The sequence below is a fragment of the Mustelus asterias genome, chromosome 17, assembly GCF_964213995.1.
Source record: "Mustelus asterias chromosome 17, sMusAst1.hap1.1, whole genome shotgun sequence".
Classification (NCBI taxonomy): domain Eukaryota; kingdom Metazoa; phylum Chordata; class Chondrichthyes; order Carcharhiniformes; family Triakidae; genus Mustelus; species Mustelus asterias.
Genome location: NC_135817.1, coordinates 20,275,226 through 20,283,281, shown reverse-complemented (window position 1 = coordinate 20,283,281; position 8,056 = coordinate 20,275,226).

The following is an 8,056-nucleotide window of genomic DNA, read 5'->3' as shown; positions in this document are numbered from 1 at the left end:
AAAGTGCAATATCTCACACTTGTCTGCATTAAATTCCATTTGCTATTTTTCAGCCCATTTTTCTAGTTGGTCCAAATCCCTCTGCAAGCTTTGAAAACCTTCCTCACTGTCCACTACACCTCCAATCTTTGTATCATCAGCAAACTTGCTGATCCAATTGACCACATTATCATCCAGATCACTGATATAGATGACAAACAACAATGGACCCAACACCATTCCCTGCGGCACACCACTAGTCACAGGCCTCCACTCAGAGAAGCAATCCTCCACAACCACTCTCTGGCTTCTTCCATTGAGCCAGTGTCTTATCCATTTTACTACCTCCCCATGTATACCTAGCGACTGAACCTTCCTAACTAACCTCCCATGAGGGACCTTGTCAAAGGCCTTGCTGAAATCCAGGTAGACAACATCCACCGCCTTCCCTTCATCCACTTTACCTCTGTTACCTCTGAGTCAAAAATTTCTGGGTTCAATTCCCACTCCATGGCTGGGATTTTCTGGCCCCTTCACGGTGGCTTTTCTGGCAGCAGAGGTGGCTCGCCATTGATCATTGTCGGGAACATCCAGTTCCGCCGTAATCAAAGGCCATTTGCGTTGCTCACCAGCCATGTCACCGAGGAACCCCTTGTGGGGAGGGGTTGCCTCCGGTAGGAACAGATGATCCTACCGGCAGGAAGGGCAGGAAAATCCAGGTCCTGAGCACAAAATTCAAGACTAATACGCAAGTGCAGTATTGGAGGGATTGCTGCACTAGCAGAGGTAAAGTCTTCCTGGCCAATAATTATCCGTCAATCAACATCTTAAAATATCTGGTCATTATCACATTATTGTTTGTGGAAGTTTGCTGTTTACCAATTGGATGCTATATTCCCTACATAACTAAATTATTACACCTCAAAAAAGTAGTTTATTGACTGTAAAGTACTTTGAGATCTCTAGTGGTTGTGAACAGTGCTATATAAACACAACGTTTTCCCCAGAAACTCCCAGCCCCCACCCCCGAAACAATTTTTCATGACGGTAATACTTTTATTGTGATAGGTGTTGCTGCAATAAAACCCTTTTGTTGGGGTTGAGATAAATTTCATTCACCAATCCTTTGGCCACAAAGGTGATAAAATCAAACCATGTCCAAAAATGTCCAAACAAAGTCCAAAAATGTGTGGGTTAGGTTAATTGGCCATGCTAAATTGCCCCATAGTGTCCCGGGATGCGTAGGTTAGAGGGATTAGCGGGTAAATATGTGGGGATAGGGCCTGGATGGGATCGTGGTCGGTGCAGACTTGATGGGCCGAATGGCCTCTTTCTGCACTGTAGGGTTTCTATGATTTCTATGTGTGATAGATCAGAAACTATCTCCATTCTTCAAAACTTGGAATCTTCAAATTTAGGAATTAAAACTGTCCTGAACCATTTGGGCATTCAGCCATCAGGTGAAAACATCCTTGGTATAATAGAGTTGGTATTTGTCAAATCAAAAAGGTCCTTGACCAATGTGTTGTCATAACAAGGGCAGTATTCATTTTAAAATGAATTAATTTCCAATTTCTTTACTGCCTCCACCAAAACACAACAATTGACTTTACTACAATGAGGAAAGAACATATTTCTTCTTTATTCCTAACATTTTAAAATTTACTTTTAAACTACAATTCCAACTCAGATATCCAATAGGTAGTCGATTTGATCTGGACTATCCAAAGACCTCTTCTCCTTTATAAAGAATTGCAGTTAAATAAAACATTTCCCGCAATTTCTACAGGCACTATTGTTGTTAAAAGATCTTTTAAAATATAAGAACATAGGCCTGTTTCTGTGCTGTAATGTTCTATGGTTCTATAGGTGCAGGTCAGTGGGACTAGGCAGAAAAATGGTTCGGCACAGCCAAGAAGGGCCAAAAGGCCTGTTTCTGTGCTGTAATGTTCTATGGTTCTATACATGCGAACGTATGAATTAGGAACAGAGTAGGCCACTGGGCCCTTTGAGCCTACTCCAGCATTCAATAAGATCACGGCTGATCTAATTTTAACCTCAAATTTATATGCCTTTGTACCCCTAAAACCTTTTACCCACTTACTTATCACGAAACAATCTACTTCTCTTAAATATATTCAAAGGCTCTACCCCAATCACCTTTTGAGGAAGAGGGACTCACAACCCTCTGAGAGAATTTTTTTCCCATCGTCCCTGTCTTAAATGGGTGATCTCTTATTTTTAAACAGTGACCCCTAGTTCTAGAATCTCCCACAAGAGGAAACATCCTTTCCACATCCACCCTGTCAATTCCCCTCAGGGATGTTTCATCAAATTGTCTCTTACTTTCTAAACACCAGTGGACACACACCAACCCTGTCCAACCTTTCCTCATAAGACAACCTGCCCATTCCAATCTAGCAATCTTCTCTGAATTGTTTCCAATGCATTTACATCTTTCCTTAAATTAGGAGACCAATTCTGTACTCAGTACTCCAGATGTAGTCTCACCAATGCCCTGTATAACTGAAGTATAACCATCCTATTCTTATATTCAATTCCCCTTGCAATAAATGATAACATTCTATTAGCTTTCCTAATTACTTGCTGTACCTACATACTAATCTTTTGTGATGCATGCACAAGGACACATAGGTCTCTCTGCATCTCAGAGCTTTGCAAACTCTCAACTGTTTTTTATTAATTATTATTAATTATTAACACATTTATATATGTTTTTTATTAATCCATTATTAAAATGGAATTTTAATAATTCCATTGTTAAAATGGAAAATCTCATATTTTTTCTACATTTTACTCAATTTGCCAAATATTTGCCCACTCACCTAACCTATCTATATCCCTTTGTAACTTTCTTATGTCATTGGGCGGCACGGTAGCACAGTGGTTAGCACTGCTGCTTCACAGCTCCAGGGACCTGGGTTCGATTCCTGGCTTGGGACACTGTCTGTGTGGAGTTTGCACATTCTCCTCGTCTCTGTGTGGGTTTCCTCCGGGTGCTCCGGTTTCCTCCCACAGTCCAAAGATGTGCGGGTCAGGTTGATTGGACATGCTAAAATTGCCCCTTAGTGTCCTGGGATGCGTGGATTAGCGGGTAAAATATGTAGGGATATGGGGGTAGGGCCTGGGTGGGATTGTGGTCGGTGCAGACTTGATGGGCCAAATGGCCTCTTTCTGTACTGTAGGATTTCTATGATCTTCACAACTTACTTTCCTACCTAGTGTCATTAGCAAATTTAGCAAACATACTATTGGTCCCTTCATCCAAATCATTTATATAAATTGTAAAATGTTGAGGCCCTAGAATTTATCCCTGTCACATCCTGTCAACTAGAAAAAGGCCCATTTATGCCTGCTCTCTGCTTGCTGTTGGCCAGCTAATCTTCTATCCATGCAATATGTATCCCCAACAACAAGCTTTTATGATCCACAATAATCTTTGATGAGGCATGGTTAGAAACTGTATTAAACCTCACCTAAGACAACCTCAGGAATTTCCTGACAACCTTACGATGCCCAAAAGCACATTGCACCCAATTAAATATATTGAAGTTTTGTCATTGGTGTTATGTAGAAAATGTGTCAACCAATTTGCACAGACAAGGTCCCATATAAAGCAATGTGGGAGAACAACCAGATAAGTTGTTTTATTGAAAGCAACATACGATGGATGCTGGAAATCTGAAACAAAACAGCAAGTGCTGGAAGAACTCAGCAAGTCTGGCAGCACCTGTGGAGTTAATGGGTTGAGTTGAATATGACTCTTTTTCAGAGGGAGAATTTTATCTGACTCAACATTGGCTGCGATTCTCCCATCGCGACTCGCAACTTTTCTGGCGGGTCGCGGTGGGAGATGCGAGTCGCTGGCCTTGTACCAGGATTTGCGCATGCAAATCCCTTTGCGCATGCGGCGAACAGTCGCTGGTCGGACCACACTGGAAACTGGCGGGAAGGCAGGTAAATAATTTGAACCTTTTTAAAAGATATTTTAAATATGTTTAGCAGGTCATTATGGGGAACTTTCAGGTCCCGATTGAATCTCCCACCCTGCCAGGAGTACTTAATTCCGGCGGGGTTCAGGCTAGCTCCCCACATTCGGGGAAGTAGCGGGAGACCCCGCTGGAATGAAGAGGGGGCAATTGGGGATCCCAGGGGGTCGGGCAGCAGGTGGGTGGTGCCCCCTGGGCATGGGGCAAATTGCCCATGTCCAGGGAGCACCTTGGAACTGCCCACTGGGCATTAGGCAGTGCCAAGGGGAAGGGGCTTATTGTGGGTGGGGCCTAGGGGCAATCGGTGGGGGTGGGGGTCCCACTGCCACTCTGCAGAGAGGATCGGTCTGGGATGGAGGGAGGGCAGCGATTAGGGCGGGCAGGGGGGGTGGGGAGGGTGGTCTGCCAGGAGGGGGCTGCCTCCTGGGGAGAGGGGTCTGATCCCAGGGAGGGGGCTCAGCTGGGGTGAGAGGAGTGGGGCAATCGCCTCTGCTGCGGGGGGGGTGGGCTATGCATCGGGGTGCTCCGGGAGGGGGGCGGGGTGGCCCAGGAATTGCTGTGGGGGCCACAATCGGGCTGTGGGGGGGGGTTGGAGAGGCAGCACTCCGGGGGTCCTGGGCTGGCCAGTGAATGGGCTGGCCAGCAAACGGGGAGTCTGACAGATCGGGACAACTGCGCATGCGCAGAGTTCCAGGACTGTCAGATTCCGGTGTGAATAGCCTCTCCCCCCCCACTGGGTTTTTAATGATATTCACGACTGGACCTCTGCAATACACAGAGTGCGGAGATTCAGATGAGAAGCTGAACTGACAAAACAGTTGGGATTTAGAACTGTTTACCCGCCAATTCAGCACTTTTGGGAGAATTGCGGCCATTAACTCAGTTTTTGTCTCCACAGATGCTGCCAGGCCCTCTGACGTTTTCCAGCATTTTCTGTTTTTATTGTTTTATTGATGTTGGTTGAGAGATAAATGTTGTACAGGACCCCAGAGAGAGCTCCCCTTCACTTTTTTTGAAGGAGTTCCATAGGATCTTTTATGTTCACCTGATGTTGCAGCTCTCTCTCAGTAATATACTAGATTTGCACTGTCAGCCTGGATTTTGAGCATATTGTATTGCATATTGTTGGCCAAAGCAATTCTGCCTATTCTGCATCCTGCCCATCTCTAACTTGGCCCCCCACAAATTTTAAAAATATGAAATGTAGCCATTACTCTTCAAAAAACTTTAGTAAGACCACAGCTGGAGTACTGTGTGCAGTTTTAGACCCCACTCTATTGGAAGGATGTTCAGGCAATATAGACAGTATAGCACAAATTGATGAGGGATGCCTCCTGGGGAAGTACAGATATGAAGATTCAAATTTGACACCGTTTTCTTTAAAATCCTGAAGGTATAGCACAGAGAAGATTTTTTTCTCCAGTGATTGAGAGTTTTAGAAGTAGGGAACATAAATATAAAACTTAGTGGAGAATAGGAAGAGAAACGTTTCATATAAGGGTTGTGAAGCTGTGGAATACATTCCTGTGATTAGTGATTGAAGCAAAAACCAAACCAACGTTTAAGAATCAACATTTACAGGCGGTACGGTGGCACAGTGTTAGCACTGCTGCCTCACAATGCCAGGGATCTGGGTTCGATTCCTGACTTAGGTCACTGTCTGTGAGGAGTTTGCACATTCTTCCTGTGTCTGCGTGCGTTTCCTCCGGGTGCTCCAGTTTCCTCCCACAGTCCAAAGATGTGCAGGTTAGGTTGATTGGCCATGTTAAATTGAGCCTAGTTTCAGGGGGGTTAGCAGGGTAAATATGTGGGGTTATGGGGATAGGGCCTGGGTGGAATTGTGGTCGGTGCAGACTTGGTGGACTGAATGGCCTCCTTCTGCACTGTAGGGATTCTATGAATCGGTTGGATAGCTGGCTGAAGAAAAGGCTATAAAGGGATGAGGGAACGGGACAGATCCACAGATTAGGTTATTGTTCATGGGGAAATGCAGACTGGTTGACCCAAATGACTTGTTTCCATGTTGGCAATTTCTGTGTAATGCTATGGAATTCCTCGTCTCAAATCTTAAACAATGACCTTGAATAGGCCCCCACTTCCCTTGTGGGAATCATTGAAGTACACCAGATTGAGTCCCCATAGCACAATGCAGTAATGTCAGCCAACTTCTGATTAAGATCATTAAACCCTGAGGCTGTTAGTGTAATAAGTATCCTTGGTATATGTTATACCAGTGGATTATGAATGGTACATTTTGAAATTGCTCTTGATATTGCTGGAGGGATGATTTAATCTGTTTGACATTACTTTATCCCATATTTGAATGGAGGTGTTTGAAACAAATGACATCATACCTGCCAATGGACAGAATATTGCAGAAACATCACCAGCAGTAAATAATGTTTTGGATCAAAATTCTTAGCAGCGTAGCAAGAAAAAGGTATAATATTTTGTTAATAGATTAGCAGAGCTGTTGATGATTGATTGTTATTGGGGTGCTCCAGCTCAGAGCTGGATTCTCGCATACGAAAATGCTTACAATTATATAGAACCCCTTGGGAACAAAAAGTATTTAACAATTAAAAATATTTCTGAGGCCAAATACCTCAAAAGACTCTTCCCTGTAATAAATATGTTTCAGTAACCAATTCAGTAAACTAATTTCGACCACTATAACAGGTAATAAAGAAATGTCCAAGTATCAAATATCTTAAAAACTGGCACTTTCTTGGGTTGAAACATCTGCACAAAAGAACATTCCCCAATTTCACAGATGTGCACTTCGTAACCTCCTCACTGGTCTCAAGAATACTGAGCGAAAACGGGTGATTCCTATTTATAATGCGTCATCACTCCTTGAATAGTCAGATGCTCTTTCCTAGGGTAGAAAAGTCAAGCACTAGGGGGACATAGGTTTAAGGTATGGAGAGAAAAGTTTAGAGGAGATGTTTGAGGCAAGTTCTTTTACACAGAGGGTGGTGAATGTCTGGAACGTGCTACCCGGGAGGTGGTGGGAGCAGGTACAGTAGCGGCATTTAAGGTGCACATAGACAAATACATGATTAGGATGGAAATGGAAAGATACGGAGTCTGTAAGTGCATACGGTTTAAGTTTAGGCAGGCATCATGATCGGTGCAGGGTTGGAGGGCTGAAGGGCCTATCCCTGTGTTGTACTTTTCTTTGTTCTGTCATTTAACCAGTCTTGCCATCCACCTTGTCACAATTGTCCTTTCCATTTTTCCAGTCCATCCTATCTCTAATTTTCTTTAACACTGACGAAGAGTCATCCAGACTCCAAACATGGGGTGGGGATTTCTGGCTGTGCTGCCCCTTTGCATGGTTCATGTCCCTACCGCTACTTTTCCCGTGGCAGGCGGGATGGAAAAATTCCAGCGGTTAACTCTGTTCTCTCCACAGAGGCTGTTAGACCTGCTGAGATTTTCCAGCATTTTTTGCTCGTTTCAGATTCCAGCATCTGCAGTAATTTGCTTTTATTTCACTTCTGCAACTTCCCTGCACAGTTTTCTCCATCTTAAAAGCGGTTCTAATATCTTCCAGTTGTAAGGCTATCTCAATATCGGCCGGGGCTCCATGCTGGTGCCTCTTGTTTCTGTGTCGGGGGGAATAATAGTTCAAGTTTCTCACCAGATGCTCGAGTACAAAATCCCCGGACCTGGCACTCCAGAGGTGTAACAGTGGCAGAGTGAATTGCACTGAGAGCGGAGAGGCTAATATTAAACTGCTCACTCGATTTGAAGAGCAGGAGTTATTTGCCTACTGCCCCTGTCCAACTTTGATCCCTTAAGCAACACCTTAAAAACAGATTACATGACCATTATCACACTGAGGTTGGAGAGGACTTGCTGGCTTTCCTACAATAGTATTGACACTGGAAAGTTTTGTTTCGAATACAAAGCACTTTGGGACATCTATGTGGTGTGGAAAACGCTTATAAAGGTCTTTCTTTTTGCACGCATACACCTACCTGGAGGGGTTGCCTGCCTTTCTGACGGAGATGCTGGCCTGATCTGTGGAGTGTTTGCAGCATGCTCCGTTGTGACTGATT